This window comes from Balaenoptera ricei, chromosome 1, assembly GCF_028023285.1.
Source record: "Balaenoptera ricei isolate mBalRic1 chromosome 1, mBalRic1.hap2, whole genome shotgun sequence".
Lineage (NCBI taxonomy): Eukaryota > Metazoa > Chordata > Mammalia > Artiodactyla > Balaenopteridae > Balaenoptera > Balaenoptera ricei.
In genome coordinates, this window is record NC_082639.1 from 91422244 (window position 1) to 91440312 (window position 18069).

Below are 18069 nucleotides of genomic sequence, written 5' to 3' on the forward strand. Positions count from 1 at the left end.
GAGTTGAACTTATAGGAAGAGAGTAGAAATGGTAGTTGTCAGGGCCTGGTGGGGGACGGGGGGTGGGCAAATGGAAAGATGTAGTCCACAGGGTACAAACCTTCAGTTATAAGGTGAATAAGTCCTGAGGATCTACTGCACAGTGAGGTCACTATAGTTGATAATATGGGATTGTACACTTGAAATTCATTTAGAATAGATTTTAATAGTGCTTACCAAAAAATAAAAAAATAAAAAAAGGAGTTAACTATGTGAGGTGATGGATGTGTGAGCTAAATTGCTCTTGGCAATCACTTCATAGTGCTAATGTTATATCTAATCATCACATCGTACATTTTAAATATATAAAGTTTTATTTGTCAATTATTCTTCAGTAAAGCTAGAAAAAAATCATGGGGAAGTCAAGTACCTTCACAAAACCCCATCACGTTTCTAGGATTTTCAAACCATAAGAGCTGTCAACTCTTTGGTACGCTATGCCCTTATTATGTCAACCAAGTACTCCTAAACAGGCAAAATGATGCCACATGGTCTGGGTATAATACATTTGAAATCTATTTTTTCTTTGTTCACAGTATTTTCTAATCCTTTTCTCATGTGTAATAACTTGTTAACACTTTCTTCCTTTAGATGTTTCATTTTATCTACAGAAGTAATTCTGCCTCTGAATACTGAGTTATTTCTCTTCTCATGGAAGGGAAAGTAACTATTTGTATTGAAGAATTATTATTTGTGATTAGACTTTCATTTGTAACTCAAAACTGAACCAACAAACACCATCATAGAGTATGACGGATAACAGAATGATTGGGACATTAGCTCATGCCTTTGCAGAGTAATCTCAATATTATGATGATCAGGATCATTTTTTATTATCATTCAGCTTCCAAATAGAGTGCCCCTAGATGCTGAACCAATATATGATAAAAGCTTCCAAAAAGACACTTACGTTCAATAAACCAAATCTCTAAAGAGATTACTTTCTGTGTTATGTAGAGATAAGTCAGATGGTTTTTGCAAAGGATAGAAAAGTCTTCACGTATTTAAACCAAAGTTTTTAGAACATTTGTATTTTGTTCTTATGGCTGTATCAAAGCAGTTTCCTTCCTTCCAATATGAAAGTGTGTGGGAAAAATTTCAGGGTCTTTATTCAGGGCTAGTTCAATTGACTTAATTTTTCTTCTCTTTTGTTTCCCACTGCAAGCCTCTTAAAAAAAAAATAAGTCTAGAGATAAAGGAAAAAACATCTAGATCCATCAGATGTAGCTTAGAATTTGTTGCAGAAAATTATAAAGTTTTAGAAGAAATCATTCAAGGGCTCCAATAAAAACAATACTTCAAAAAAAAAAAAAAACAGAATGGAAAGTGATAGATTAAAAGACCTTTAAAGGTCTTTCACAAGAAATTGAACAGATCAGATGGGCAGATGTGCAGTCTGTTTGCTCTTTTTGTCCTTGAACATAGACTCTGGGGAAATAAAAGTGTGGGTAAGAGCCACTCACATAATTTGTTTTTAGGTAGAAATGGGTGTCTTGAAAGGGTTTAGGTACAAAGAGCACCATTTACACTAGAATAAAAGGTAAAATATGTATTATTTCCCTATAATAGCAAATCTGCAAAATCCAACTGATATTTTGGGATACTTTTCAAGGTCTTATTTGTTATAAAATGATTATATGTGCATCAATTCAGTGAATGGACATTTTGGAAACACTTCTTTGAAGCTCAGTTTCCTCACCTGTAAAATGAAAGGAATATCTACTGTTTTAGTCTGATGTATCAAATGAGAAATTGTATATAATATACTAATCATTATTTCTGCCTAAACGCATATTTCTTCATGTCCTCAATAAAGATGTGTTTCTTATTCTTAGTGTTGAGGTCTGTCAGCCTAATACTCTCCTAAAATCTAACTCAAGGAAGAAAGAAAATCACAGAGCATTGGAACTGGAGCAGAAAGCAACATTCAACTCTAATTTGAACTCTTGCCAGGGTCAGTCAGTGTGTCCTTAGCTGTAAAAGTCAGTTGACAGAAAACCTCTCTGTCTTGAGTTTAGTACTTCTAATTCAGTTCTAGGTCATAGGATCTGCAGGAATGCCTCTATCAGAAACGTTAGCCTTAGCTTTGTATATTATCTTCCATGTGCTGTAGGGCTGCAAGCAAAGATTAAGTAAATTCTGTAGCTTACAATGAAAGTGCATATCAATCAATCCAACATATGTTTATTAAGTGCATAGGACTCTTTTAGGTACTTTGAAACATGTTACCCATGTTTAAGTAGGAGTCTAGTTGTGAGAGCAAAAGAGAACTATGTGATACATTAATAAAAATAGAGGAAAATATTGTAACAGTGTGCGTAATGAAGTATGGGTAGTAGGTTGTTTGACTTCAAAGGAGGAAAATGATGCCTGTTCTGAAATAGTTGAGAAAGCTTTGTGGAAAGGGAAGGGCTTGATATATAGATGAGGATTTGTAAGGAGGAGAAAAGAGGGAGGAGTATTCCAAGAAGAAAAGTAGTGACAGAGGCACAGAGGAATGAAAGAGCCTGTGTGGTGGTACTAAATAGATTAGTCGATTAGTGAGGCTGGAGAGGGAGATTTCTGGGATACGAGGGGAAAATAGGTTGGATAGGTAGAAAGAGACTAATATCAGAAAAACACATTTCCTGTCAAGGCTTTCCTAATAGGTTTGATATATTGATACCAGCAATGGCATTTCTGACTATGTAGAAGATCACTTTCTATGCAAGACCTTTATATGTTTCCATGGGGAAATTCTAGGAACTATCATTCCTTAAACTGATAGTAATACAGAGTTAGTTTCTTAAGTTTTAGGTTACATTAATTTTGTGGTCTGCTTCACTCCTACTAGCCCCGAGCTGTGTAGTTTAAATGAAACTGAATTCAACACTTGTAGTCCACTTGCACATAGGTCTGCCAATCTTTGAATCCTTTCAGATTTGTGTAAACCTACATCTGTCAATCCTCACTCCAGGCTACTACTGTCATGTGTTGAAATCACTGATTTTGAATGACAACCTACTTCCTGCTTACTATTTTTATATCACTGGGGATGGAAATAATAGAACTATCCCTTGATTTAACTGTCAGTCCAGTGACACCTCAAGCATACTATAACATTTTACAAAGCCCCTCAATCTGCCAGAAACGGATGGTTTTAGTAATATTACTGGCTTTGTAGAAGATGAAAGTTTAGCTACGAAATGTTTTCCTGTACCAAAATGAGTACTAATACATTAAAAAAAATTAGAATAGAGACTTACATCCAGCAAAACGCTCCTCCAATGAGAATAAACTTAAAATTTTTTCATTTGAGAAGGAAAGGCATTATTTGGTATAAAGGATTTTCTGCTTTATAGTCTAAAGATACCAAATTAAGAAATTGGTATCCATTTTTTTTTGTTGTTAAAAAAAACCAACAAAGGGAAGAAAAATAAAAAGGACTAATATCTATACAGAAATTTTTCTGAGTAAAAGAAAGTATTTTGTGTAAATACAGTTTCATGTTATAGAGGTTTAATTTTAGAGGTACTATATGGAAACATTTTCAGTGTGCAGGCTTAGAGGTGTCGCTACATAAGAGTCCATCTTCCCAAGTCCTGGGGTGAAACTTACTGAAAAAGCAAACAAAAGTGTAAGGAAGATACAAATCAAAACGATTACCTTTATTTAAAAGCTAATAATGTAAGAGACTAGTTTTTATCAGCGGATGAGCGGCATTCTTAATAGTGAACCTAAGAATTAGATCGACATTTACACTCAAGAGCCTGAACTGGAGCAGGGCTCCCCTGGACGGGGCAGAGCCTCTCTAGAAGAAAAAAGCAGAATACCTTTATCAACCGCCAAGAGAAAGAGAAGGAGCCGGGCTACATGTGTGCAATATTTCCTTCCAAACTCATCAAAAAGACTTTACCCACTTCCTCTAGTGAGTGAAGTGGCAGAGAGACGCCAGAGTGTTCGGTACATGTAGCTATTCCTCAAAATAGAAAAAGAAGATGAATAGAGAAAAATAATCTCCTTCATACTTTTTGGTGTTTTGAAAGGACAATCAGTATGTTGTGTTAAAGTCAAGAGTTTTAAAGAAGAAAAATAATATGCAAAAATAAAGAACCTCAATTATAGTTTCTTTCTATATATTTTCACTGTTCCTTGCTAGTGACACAGTAATAAATATTCAGAGCTCTCTCTAACAGTTCATTTGCTCTGGAATTCCTATCCATGCCCCATGATTGTCTTTGATTTTTCTCCCCCTTTTGGAGCCTTCCTACCCTTATGCAACATTTGGTCATGGAAAACTCACAAGAATAGCATCCCACAATTTTACTCTCACAATTTCTTCCTTTAAAACTTTTTTTTCTTTTTGTTAACTCATCTCAACCAGTAACATGTTTGTCTCTCGAAGGACATACTAACTTCATTACAGTAAACGTAAAAGAGGGTTTACTGGGGAATGTTACAAACACAACACATATAATGCTTCACAGTTTCATTAATCCACAAAGAGTGATGCTTTGGCTGGTACATCTGGACTGGGTGACTACAGAAAGTGCTCAGCAGACAGAGACCCCCACTTCCCCAATGCAATATAAATATGGGAGGGAGCAGCCAATAAGTGGCTTTGTTAGAAGATATGGCTTCTGAGTCCAGCCTCTGGTATTCCCTATTCTTCCATTGAGCTCACTCAGACCTGTGGAGTCAATCTTCTTAGTAAGCTATCAAAAGAAAAGAGGAAATGAGTCCTCAAAGAAAATAAAATGTATCCCTTCTTACTGCCTCAAAAACTTAGTAGGTGTTAATGGCTTAATATATTGATAGTTTATATTAACTGAATTAAATTTTAATGATTATTTTTAAAAATCTCCTGGAGATAATGTCTTTACTCAGAGGTGTGACTGCAGTGGTAGGAATACCTAACAGGGAGGATATGTAGGTAGACTCTGAGCAGTCTTCCAACCACCAAATGTCAGTCACTGACTACCACGTCGCTTTCCACTAGAGGGTAAAGAATGCTCCGAGTGTCAGAATCTGCCATAATCTACTTACACATCAGCTGAAAAGCTGCGTGGAAGTATGTTTGTTTTCTATTTAGCAGTAACATACATATTCCACAGATGTACTCTTATGAGTGCAAATGAGAGAATGTTTCATTTCCTCTCTCAAGGGTACACTTAACAAGGAGCTAAGATCTTTTCAATTGGCGACGTTTAACATGGGACGTATTCTGGTAAAGGCATGGCTAAAGGAGTGATAAGAAGAACACTTACTTTTTTTAAAAAATTATATCTCAAAGCTCTTAATTTTTATTTTATTTATATTTGGCTGTGTTGGGTCTTCGTTTCTGTGCGAGGGCTTTCTCTAGTTGCGGCAAGCGGGGGCCACTCTTCATCGCGGTGCGCGGGCCTCTCACTGTCGCGGCCTCTCTTTGTGCTCCGCAACAATGAGGCTCCTCTCTTTGGAATTGCGGTGGGATGTTTGGGAGCTGGATTGCCTGCCCTCACCTCCTCCCTCCTTGTCCAGGACCACTTGAAAGCATCTATAGGGGCATGATATGTTGCTTTTAAACTTAAGTACAGGAAGAAATTTTGTAAATGCTATATTTTTGATTTTTAAGTTCAATACCTTCTGTGGAAAATGTTTTTGAGACCTTTAAAAATTACAGTGTTTGAAAGAATATTATGAAATAATCTGTAATATGTCAAAATGTTCTTACTATTTATAACAGCAGCATTTTTATACAATATATTATGTTGAAAATAAGTGGAATGTAACTCACAGGGAGTGTGAAAAGCTGAATAATTTTCAGCTGCAATAATGCTACATAATCAAGAAACTCAAAATCTTGGGAGCTTAAAACAACAAATGCTGAATTTTCCTGCTCTGAGTTCTGCAGTTTGTTTGAGACAGCTCTGCTTCATGATGTCGTTTACCTGAGCTTGACTTCAGGCTGTGAGTTAAAGTCATGTCTGATCCATTTTCTTCAGTCAGTGGCCGCTCAAGGTATGTTCTTTTCATGATGCAAAGCAGAAATACAGGGACCAAGTCTTGTCATGAAAGAACATTTAAAGCCTTTGCTTGCCTCAGTGTGAAAATATTCCATTGATTAAAGCTAGACACATGGACAAGCCTAAGAGCTCTATTAGTGGCTTTGAGTAAGAAGTAATGCCATTTGAATAAGCAGATATACTCTGTATACTTTAATAGGAAGAATTGCAAAGCCATATGGCAAAAGACATGCATGTATATTTCTTTAGCATTGACAAACTACAGAATTTGGAATAATAATCCAGACCAAAATTATCAAAGGCAAGTACAGACAAAAAACAAACTCAACATTTATCATGGACACTTCAAGACAAATAGGGTATACTAAATCCACAATGTACTTATTAGACAACATATTTACAAGTACATGCACATTTTCCACTACCATAATTCTAAGATTATGTAGTTTCCTTTCATAGTTAATTATTATAGTTAGCAATAACTTTTAGTGATAATTCCTTCCAGGATATTATCCACATGAACCAGAAGATTCCAACATGTGCATGTGATGAGTATTTATTGTTCATCCCTGTCAAGCATCCCCTCCTCCTTTAGTGGTAACAGTACATAAGTTTCCTGGTAAGAAACTACACAGAGACCATGTTTCACCCATTCTGTTAAGGCACAGTTAGCCTTATTTCTCACCTGCAGGGGTAGGCATGTGATCTATGCTGGAACAGTCAGGACATTCCATTCCCTTGTCGCAATGTTTGGTTCAGGGGTGGGTTTATAAGCTGAGCCAGACCAATTAAGAGTCAGTCTTGAGTCTTTGGCTTACACTGTTGGGAAAGAAGTGCTTACTTTTTTCTCTGAGTTTGCCAGTCTGCTGGGAAGTAAGCTTGACACTGCGTTTGACCAGTTTTGCCACTGTGTGGGAAAAGCCTGCCTGAGAATGAAGCCAAGACACTGGAAAGCAGAGCCAAGAGATGGAGACAGAAAATGTCTTGAGGTTTCTTTGAGCTTTTAATTCCAGTCCAAAGCCATCTGTATCCCTTAACTTCCCAGTGACAAAGCTAACAAATTGTTCTTGATTGTTTTTGTCACTTGAAATCCAAAGCATTCATACTAAAACCTATGCTTCTTTTTGCTCTGCAGTTTCTCTCCAAAATTCTCTCTTTCTGGACTCACTTGTCATATCACTTTGCTAGCACACACATGACCCCTCATTTCAAGGGTCATGTACTCCATGTCATCTTAATGTTTCACTATATCCTGGACTGATACTTAATTCATTTGTTATTTCTCCTGAAAGTGCAGATTTGCTGAATAAAAGGGGTTCTTTAGCCAATAACGTTGTTTCCTCAGTTAGGTTTCATATCAACTCTCTGGTCTCAGTGAAGATGTGTCTGAAGATTCACATGTTTCATTGTATGTCTCAAACTCTGACTCCACCCATTTCCTGTGGCATTGACAGCTTGCCCTCAAAGTCTTCCAGATTCTCTACCTGGAAGATGTGATGCCATATCTCAGACATGATTATATTCTCCTGAACCGTGTGGCACCAGCCATCTTCCTCCTTTATATTGTGGCTTCCTTGATGCCTGCTAAGCTACCATGTGAAACTGTCTTTTGACTAATATAGGCCACCAGCCCCTTCCCTGCTGATGCAAATTCTCCTTGTGCAAAGACCATGCTGTTGAGGCCACACTTCCACGCCAAAGCCGCTATTAGAGCTCTTTAGCGCCAAAGTATTTTTCTGTTTGGGAAGAATCTCTTTCCTGCAACACTATGTTGCATAAGTCTCAAATCAGTGTTGCCTTTTAATTCAAATGTATTACAAAGAATTTCAGTGTATATGCATTTGTTCCTTCTGCATACTTTAGCAATCAGTCTGTGGGAATTTGACCACAATCCAACTGAGAGACAGACTCCTCCCTTCTTTCCCTTAACCGTTTGATCAGGTTTTGCCTTTATTTCTTTATGAGTTCTTTCTTCAAGATTTCCTGATTTCTTGGGAAAGAGAGAGGTCTTGTCTCTCTCAGTCCTTTTTTATTGGTTGAATTGTATCATTATTACAGCTTCTGATCATGTTGAGAATCCCTCCACAAAACATTTCTGACTGGATACACTGCGCTCATGGATTTTTATGGACATTAAATTTATAGTCTGAATTCTACAATACCACTCCATTATCTCCTCTTATTCTTAGAAAAGCAACAAACAAATATATCACTGTAAATTAAGATCACTGAAGCTCAGCACTTAAATAGAATGGCGCATACCCTGTAGCCCGGCAGAAAAGCAGAAACACTTTAGAATTCTCAATGGTTCCATCATTCACTGTTAGAAATTAGAGCGCTATTAGAATTATTTCAATCATCAGATGTATTTTTTGTTTCCTTTTCTGATTATCTGGAATTATCACTCCGGACTCACTTTGGCACCTAATCCTGCTGCAAACCTCCTGCCCAACCTACCTATAAATCATTCTACTGAGAATAGACTTGTTGCTTCGCTTAGTTACCCTAATGTACTTACAAGATTAGCAATACAACTTAAATGCATCAGTGCTTATATTTTGAAATATGCCTTATCTCAGTACTGTGATCATTAGCACTTAAGACCTTACCGTATCATATCTGAACTCAAAGTCTTTCACAGTGACACTGCTTTTGATGGTAAAACCCACAGTTTCCAAAACATCCAGGACATCAGGAAAGATGTTCTGGTACAACACCATCACTGAGGGGTTTGCTCAGATGTTCTGTGGTGGACTGAATGAGTCTAAAGATCTTATGTCTGGTCAGATTTGGGTCCTGTGATTATGTCCTAATGGAATAGAAGCCACAGAATTACCTTCTCTAAACTTAATGTCTTGATGTAGCTAATATTCTATGGTTGTACGTTTTATTAATATCTACTCACCTCAGAATAAAATGTCATACTGAAATTTCTTTTTTTATTTTTTCATTTTTAAATTTTATTTATTTATTTGTTTACGTATTTATTTATTCATTTTTGGCTGCATTGAGTCTTCGTTGCTGCAACTGGGCTTTCTCTAGTTACGGCGAACGGGAGCTACTCTTTATTTATTTATCTATCTATCTATCTATCTATCTATCTATTTATTTATTTATTCATGTTTGGCTGCGTTGGGTCTTTGTTGCTGTGCGTGAGCTTTCTCTAGTTGTTGCGAGCGGGGGCTACTCTTCCTTGATGTGCATGGGCGTCTCATTGCACTGGCTTCTCTGGTTGCGGAGCACGGGGTCTAGGCGCACGGGCTTCAGCAGTTGTGGCACGTGGACTCAGTAGTTGTAGCTCACGGGCTCTAGCGCACAGGCTCAGTAGTTGTGGCTCATGGGCTTAGTTGCTCCGCGGCATGTGGGATCTTCACAGACCAGGACTCGAACCCGTGTCTTCTGCATTGGCAGGCGGATTCTTAACCACTGTGCCAGCAGGGAAGTCCTCATATTGAAATTTCTTAATTTCTTAAGGCAGAAACTTAAATAACTAAAAACTTTGGTTGGGACTGAAACCAGAACTGAATTGAATATTCCGTTTCTGTTTGAAATCGAAACATTACAAATGCTTGCACTAGATAGTTAAGACAATATTTTGACTGTGAAATCAGTTGGCCCTAATTGTTATTTTCCTTCTATTAGTGAAGGACTTAAAAAAAAGATCTAATCCTAGTTAAATAACACGATTACAGACTTTGTAGATATGTATAATGCCAGATGTTTAAAAAGGTTAATATTCCCTCAATAAGGAAAACATTGTTATAAAAGGTCACTTAGATGGTATTGCTGGGAGATTTTATGGATGTTCTTCACCTGTTTAACATTTTTATTGATAGTTCTTTTCAGATCACAAATAAACAGTTTGTGCTCTAAGTATGTATTCATGTTAACATTTACTTTGTAAAATATGCTTCTTACAGGAATACAGTTTTACTTGACTCTCCCTTTTATCACACACTGTTTAGCTGTGCTGACTGTGTGTGTGTGTGTGTGTGTGTGAGAGAGAGAGAGAGAGACTTGAGTATTCTAAGCTTTTTCCTGCCTTGGGCTTTTACTATTGCACTTTGTTCTATCTAGATTTCTCTTTCTCTGATCTTCAAATCACTAGCTCCTTCTAAACCTCCAAATTCTAGTTGAAAATCACTTTCTTGAAGATACCTTCCCAGACTATTCAGTCTAAAATACCCTGATGGTGAAGTCATTTTCTATTTCATTACACTGTTATTTCATATTAGTTCTTATTGCCATCTTGAAGTGTTTTATTATTATTATTATTAACTCATGTATTTTCTGGTTTTCCACTAGAATGTAAGCTGCTCAAGAACAAAATCTTCTCCATCTTTTTCATCATTGTATCCTGAGTATCATCCATGCGCTTAGCAAAAAGCAGGCACTCAGTTAATGCTTGTTGAATGAATGGACTTCTTCCCGCCTGTACTATATTCTCTCTAGCAGGATTTCATGTACATTAAGAAGGAAAATGGATGCAAATTTATTGATGTAGTGTTTGATCAGGTAGAAGAGATATTTGGTTATAAGAAATAAGAGAGAGAGAGAAAGAAAAAAGCCACACTCTACTGCTATAGCCAATGCATTAAGCACAGGATTTGATGGAGGGGGGAGGGTGGAGGGGAAAGGTCTGTTGCCTCAACGCATGTGCATCCATCTTCCAAATAGTTTCTTTTTTTTTTTTTAATTTTTTTTAAACATCTTTATTGAAGTATAATTGCCTTACAATGGTGTGTTAGCTTCTGCTTTATAACAAAGTGAATCAGTTATACATATACAATATGTTCCCATTTCTCCTCCCTCTTGCATCTCCCTCCCTCCCACCCTCCCCATCCCACCCCTCTAGGTGGTCACAAATCACCGAGCTGATCTCCCTGTGCTATGTGGCTGCTTCCCACTAGTTACCTGTTTTACATTTGGTAGTGTATATATGTCCATGACACTCTCTTACCCTGTCACATCTCACCCCACCCCCTCCCCATATCCTCAAGTCCATTCTCTAGTAGGTCTGTGTCTTTATTCCCGTCTTGCCACTAGGTTCTTCGTGGCCTTTTTTTTTTTTTTTTTTCCCTTAGATTCCATATATATGTGTTAGCATATTGTATTTGTTTTTCTCTTTCTGACTTACTTCACTCTGTATGACAGACTCTAACTCCATCCACCTCATTACAAATACCTCCATTTCATTTCTTTTTATGGCTGAGTAATATTCCATTGTATATATGTGCCACATCTTCTTTATCCATTCATCTGTCGGTGGACACTTAGGTTGCTTCCATGTCCTGGCTACTGTAAATAGAGCTGCAATGAACATTTTGGTACATGACTCTTTTTGACCTATGGTTTTCTCAGGGTATATGCCCAGTATTGGGATTGCTGGGTCGTATGGTAGTTCTATTTGTAATTTTCTAAGGAACCTCCATACTGTTCTCCATAGTGGCTGTATCAATTTACATTCCCACCAACAGTGCAAGAGTGTTCCCTTTCCTCCACACCCTCTCCAGTATTTATTGTTTCTAGATTTTTTGATGATGGCCATTCTGACCGGTGTGAGATGATAGCTCATTGTAGTTTTGATTTGCATTTCTCTAATGATTAATGATGTTGAGCATTCTTTCATGTGTCTGTAGGCCATCTGTATATCTTCTTTGGAGAAATGTCTATTTAGGTCTTCTGCCCATTTTTGGATTGGGTTGTTCGTTTTTTTGTTATTGAGCTGCATGAGCTGCTTGTAAATCTTGGAGATTAATCCTTTGTCAGTTGCTTCATTTGCAAATATTTTCTCCCATTCTGATGGTTGTCTTTTGGTCTTGTTTATGGTTTCCTTTGCTGTGCAAAAGCTTTTAAGTTTCATTAGGTCCCATTTGTTTATTTGTGTTCTTATTTCCATTTCTCTGGGAGCTGGGTCAAAAAGAATCTTGCTGTGATGTATGTCATAGAGTGTTCTGCCTATGTTTTCCTCTAAGAGTTTGATAGTGTCTGGTCTTACACTTAGGTCTTTAATCCATTTTGAGTTTATTTTTGTGCATGGTGTCAGGGAGTGTTCTAATTTCATACTTTTACATGTACCTGTCCAATTTTCCCAGCACCACTTATTGAAGAGGCTGTCTTTTCTCCACTGTATATGCTTGCCTCCTTTATCAAAGATAAGGTGACCATATGTGTGTGGGTTTATCTCTGGGCTTTCTATCCTGTTCCATTGATCTATATTTCTGTTTTTGTGCCAGTACCAAACTGTCTTGATTACTGAAGCTTTGTAATATAGTCTGAAGTCAGGGAGCCTGATTCCTCCAGCTCCATTTTTCATTCTCAAGATTGCTTTGGCTATTCGGGGTCTTTTGTGTTTCCATACAAATTGTGAAATTTTTTGTTCTAGTTCTGTGAAAAATGGCAGTGGTAGTTTGATAGGGATTGCATTGAATCTGTAGATTGCTTTGGGTAGTAGAGTCATTTTCACAATGTTGATTCTTCCAATCCAGGAACATGGTATATCTCTCCATCTATTTGTACCATCTTTAATTTCTTTCATCAGTGTCTTATAATTTTCTGCATACAGGTCTTTTGTCTCCTTAAGTAGGTTTATTCCTAGATATTTTATTCTTTTTGTTGCAATGGTAAATGGGAGTGTTTTCTTAATTTCACTTTCAGATTTTTCGTCATTAGTGTATAGAAATGCAAGAGATTTCTGTGCATTAATTTTGTATCCTGCTACTTTACCAAATTCATTGATTAGCTCTAGGAGTTTTCTGGTAGCATCTTTAGGATTCTCTATGTATAGTATCATGTCATCTGCTAATAGTGACAGCTTTACTTCTTCTTTTCCGATTTGGATTCCTTTTATTTCTTTGTCTTCTCTGATTGCTGTGGCTAACACTTCCAAAACTATGTTGAATAATAGTGGTGAGAGTGGGCAACCTTGTCTTGTTCCTGATCTTAGTGGAAATGGTTTCAGTTTTTCACCACTGAGGACAATGTTGGCTGTGAGTTTGTCATATATGGCCTTTATTATGTTGAGGAAAGTTCCCTCTATGCCTACTTTCTGCAGGGCTTTTATCATAAATGGGTGTTGAATTTTGTCGGAAGCTTTCTCTGCTACTATTGAGATGATCATATGGTTTTTCTCCTTCAATTTGTTAATATGGTGTATCACGTTGATTGATTTGCATATATTGAAGAATCCTTGCATTCCTGGGATAAACCCCACTTGATCATGGTGTATGATCCTTTTAATGTGCTGTTGGATTCTGTTTGCTAGTATTTTGTTGAGGATTTTTGCATCTATGTTCATCAGTGATATTGGCCTGTAGTTTTCTTTCTTTGTGACATCTTTGTCTGGTTTTGGTATCAGAGTGATGGTGGCCTCGTAGAATGAGTTTGTGAGTGTTCCTCCCTCTGCTATATTTTGGAAGAGTTTGAGAAGGATAGGTGTTAGCTCTTCTCTAAATGTTTGATAGAATTTACCTGTGAAGCCGTCTGGTCCTGGGCTTTTGTTTGTTGGAAGATTTTTAATCACAGTTTCAATTTCAGTGCTTGTGATTGGTCTGTTCATATTTTCTATTTCTTCCTGGTTCAGTCTCGGCAGTTTGTGCATTTCTAAGAATCTGTCCATTTCTTCCAGGTTGTCCATTTTATTGGCATAGAGTTGCTTGTAGTAATCTCTCATGATCTTTTGTATTTCTGCAGTGTCAGTGGTTACTTCTCCTTTTTCATTTCTAATTCTATTGATCTGAGTCTTCTCCCTTTTTCTCTTGATGAGTCTGGCTAATGGTTTATCAATTTTGTTTATCTTCTCAAAGAACCAGCTTTTAGTTTCATTGATTTTTGCTATTGTTTCCTTCATTTTTTTTTCATTTATTTCTGACCTGATCTTTATAATTTCTTTCCTTCTGCTGGCTTTGGGGTTTTTTTGTTCTTCTTTCTCTAATTGCTTTAGGTGCAAGGTTAGGTTGTTTATTCGAGATGTTTCCTGTTTCTTGAGGTAGGCTTGTATTGCTATAAACTTCCCTCTTAGCACTGCTTTTGCTGCGTCCCATAGGTCTTGGGTCGTCGTATCTCCATTGTCATTTGTTTCTAGGTATTTTTTGATTTCCCCTTTGATTTCTTCAGTAATCACTTCGTTATTAAGTAATGTATTGTGTAGCCTCCATGTGTTTGTATTTTTTACAGATCTTTTCCTGTAATTGATATCTAGTCTCATAACGTTGTGGTCGGAAAAGACATTTGATACGATTTCAATTTTCTTAAATTTACCAAGGCTTGATTTGTGACCCAAGATATGATCTATCCTGGAGAATGTTCCATGAGCACTTGAGAAAAATGTGTATTCTGTTGTTTTTGGGTGGAATGTCCTATAAATATCAATTAAGTCCATCTTGTTTAATGTATCATTTAAAGCTTGTGTTTCCTTATTTATTTTCATTTTGGATGATCTGTCCGTTGGTGAAAGTGGGGTGTTAAAGTCCCCTACTATGATTGTGTTGCTGTCAATTTCCCCTTTTATGGCTGTTAGTATTTGCCTTATGTATTGAGGTGCTCCTATGTTGGGTGCATAAATATTTACAATTGTTATACCTTCCTCTTGGATCGATCCCTTGATCATTATATAGTGTCCTTCTTTGTCTCTTGTAATAGTCTTTATTTTAAAGTCTATTTTGTCTGATATGAGAATTGCTACTCCAGCTTTCTTTTGATTTCCATTTGCATGGAATATCTTTTTCCATCCCCTCACTTTCAGTCTGTATGTGTCTCTAGGTCTGAAGTGGGTCTCTTGTAGACAGCATATATATGGTTCTTGTTTTTGTATCCATTCAGCCAGCCTGTGTCTTTTGGTGGGAGCATTTAATCCATTTACATTCAAGGTAATTATCGATATGTATGTTCCTATTCCCATTTTCTTAAATGTTTTGGGTTTGTTATTGTAGGTGTTTTCCTTCTCTTGTGTTTCTTGCCTAGAGAAGTTCCTTTAGCATTTGTTGTAAAGCTGGTTTGGTGGTGCTGAACTCTCTCAGCTTTTGCTTGTCTGTAAAGGTTTTAATTTCTCCATCGAATCTGAATGAGATCCTTGCTGGGTAGAGTAATCTTGGTTGTAGGTTTTTCTCCTTCATCACTTTAAGTATATCCTGCCACTCCCTTCTGGCTTGCAGAGTTTCTGCTGAAAGATCAGATGTTAACCTTATGGGGATTCCCTTGTGTGTTATTTGTTGTTTTTCCCTTGCTGCCTTTAATATGTTTTCCTTATATTTAATTTTTGACAGTTTGATTAATATGTGTCTTGGCATGTTTCTCCTTGGGTTTATCCTGTATGGGACTCTCTGTGCTTCCAGGACGTGATTAATTATTTCCTTTCCCATATTAGGGAAGTTTTCAACTATAATCTCTTCAAATATTTTCTCAGTCCCTTTCTTTTTCTCTTCTTCTTCTGGGACCCCTATAATTCGAATGTTGGTGCGTTTAATGTTGTCCCAGAGGTCTCTGAGACTATCCTCAGTTCTTTTCATTCTTTTTTCTTTATCCTGCTCTGTAGTAGTTATTTCCACCATTTTATCTTCCAGGTCACTTATCCTTTCTTCTGCCTCAGTTATTCTGCTATTGATCCCATCTAGAGTATTTTTAATTTCATTTGTTGTGTTTTTCATCATTGCTTGGTTCCTTTTTAGTTCTTCTACGTCCTTGTTAAATGTTTCTTGCATTTTGTCTATTCTATTTCCAAGATTTTGGATCATCCTTACTATCATTTTTCTGAATTCTTTTTCAGGTAGACTACCTATTTCCTCTTCATTTGTTAAGTCTGGTGTGTTTTGACCCTGCTCCTTCATCTGCTGTGTGTTTTTCTGTCGTCTCATTTTGCTTATCTTACTGTGTTTGGGGTCTCCTTTTCACAGGCTGCAGGTTTGTAGTTCCCATTGTTTTTGGTATCCTTCCGCAGTGGCTAAGGTTGGTTCAGTGTGTTGTGTAGGCTTCCTGGTGGAGGGAACTAGTGCCTGAGCTCTGGTGGATGAGGCTGGATCTTGTCTTTCTGGTGGGCACGTCCACGTCTGGTGGTGTATTTTGGGGTGTCTGTGGCCTTATTATGATCTTAGGCAGCCTCTCTGCTAATGGATGGGGCTGTGTTCCTGTCTTGCTAGTTGTTTGGCATAGGGTGTCCAGCACTGTAGCTTGCTGGTCATTGAGTGAAGCTGGGTCTTGATGTTGAGATGGAGATCTCTGAGAGATTTTTGCCGTTTGGTATTACGTGGAGCTGGGAGGTCTCTTGTGGACCAGTGTCCTGAAGTTGGCTCTCCCACCTCCGAGGTACGGCCCTGATGCCTGGCTGAAGCACCAAGAGCCTTTCGTCCACACGGCTCAGAGTAAGAGGGAGAAAAAATAGAAAGAAAGAAAGAAAGAGGCTATAATATAGTGAAGTAAAATAAAGCTATTGTAAAGCAAAGCTATACAGACAAAATCTCACCCAGAAGCATATACATATACACTCACAAAAAAAAGGAAAAGGGGAAAAATTATATCCTGCTCCCAAATTCCACCTCCTGAATTTGGGATGATTCGTTGTCTATTCAGGTATTCAACAGATGCAGGCACATCAAGTTGTTTGTGGAGTTTTAATCCGCTGCTTCTGAGGCTGCTGGGAGAGATTTCCCCTTCTCTTCCCTGTTCGCACAGCTCCTGGGGTTCAGCTTTGGATTTGGACCCGCCTCTGCGTGTAGGTCGCCTGAGGGCGTCTATTCCCTGCCCAGACAGGATGGGGTTAAAGGAGCAGCTGCTTCGGGGGCTCTGGCTCACCCAGGCCACGGGGAGGGAGGGGTACGGAGGAGGCACGGCGAGCCTGCGGCTTCAGAGGCCGGCGTGACGTTGCAGCAGCCTGAGGCGCGCAGTGCGTTCTCCCGGGGAAGTTGTCCCCGGATCACGGGAGCCTGGCGGTGGCAGGCTGCACAGGCTACCGGGAGGGGCGGTGTGGAGAGTGACCTGTGCTCACACACAGGCTTTTTGGAGGCGGCAGCAGCAGCCCCAGTGTCTCACGCCCGTCTCTGGGGTCCACGCTGATCGCTGCGGCTCGCGCCAGTCTCTGAAGTTCGTTTAGGCGGCGCTCTGAATCCCTTCTCCTTGCGCGCCGTGAAACAAAGAGGCAAGAAAAAGTCTCTTGCCTCTTCGGCAGCTGCAGACTTTCTCCCGGTCTCCCTCCCAGCCAGCTGTGGTGCGCTAACCCCTTCAGGCTGTGTTCACGCCGCCAGCCCCAGTCCTCTCCCTGAGATCCAAGGGAAGCCGGAGCCTCAGCTCCCAGCCCCGCCCACCCCGGCGGCTGAGCAGAGAAGCCTCTCGGGCTGGTGAGTGCTGGTCGGCACCGCTCCTCCGTGCGGGAACCTCTCTGCTTTGCCCTCCGCACCCCTGTGGCTGCGCTCTCCTCCGCGGCTCCGAAGCTTCCCCCCTCTGCCACCCGCAGTCTCTGCCCGCGAAGGGGCTTCCTAGTGCATGGAAATCTTTCCTCCTTCACAGCTCCCTCCCACTGGTGCAGGTGCCGTCCCTATTCTTTTGTCTCTGTTATTTCTTTTTTCTTTTGCCCTACCCAAGTACGAGGGGAGTTTCTTGCCTTTTGTGAGGTCGGACGTTTTCTGCCAGCGTTCAGTGGGTGTTCTGTAGGAGCAGTTCCACGTGTAGATGTATTTCTACTGTATCTGTGGGAAGGAAGGTGATCTCCGCGTCTTACTCTTCCGCCATCTTCTCTCCCCAAATAGTTTCTTAAATCTTAATCCAGAAATTGAAATAACTACAAATTTTCTTTGAAGGTGAAACCAGAACTGAATTGAATATTCTGTTTCTTTTTGAAATTGAAACATTACAAATGTTTGCAATAGATAGTTCAGGCAAAATTTTCACTGTGAATTCAGTTGGCCCTAATTGTTAATCTCCTTCTCTTAGTGAAGGACTTCAGAAATATGATCGAATCCTAGTTAAATAATACATGATTACAGACCTTTTATATACATATAGATATATAAAATGCCAGATGTTTAAAAATGGTTAATATTCCCTCAAAAAGGAAAAC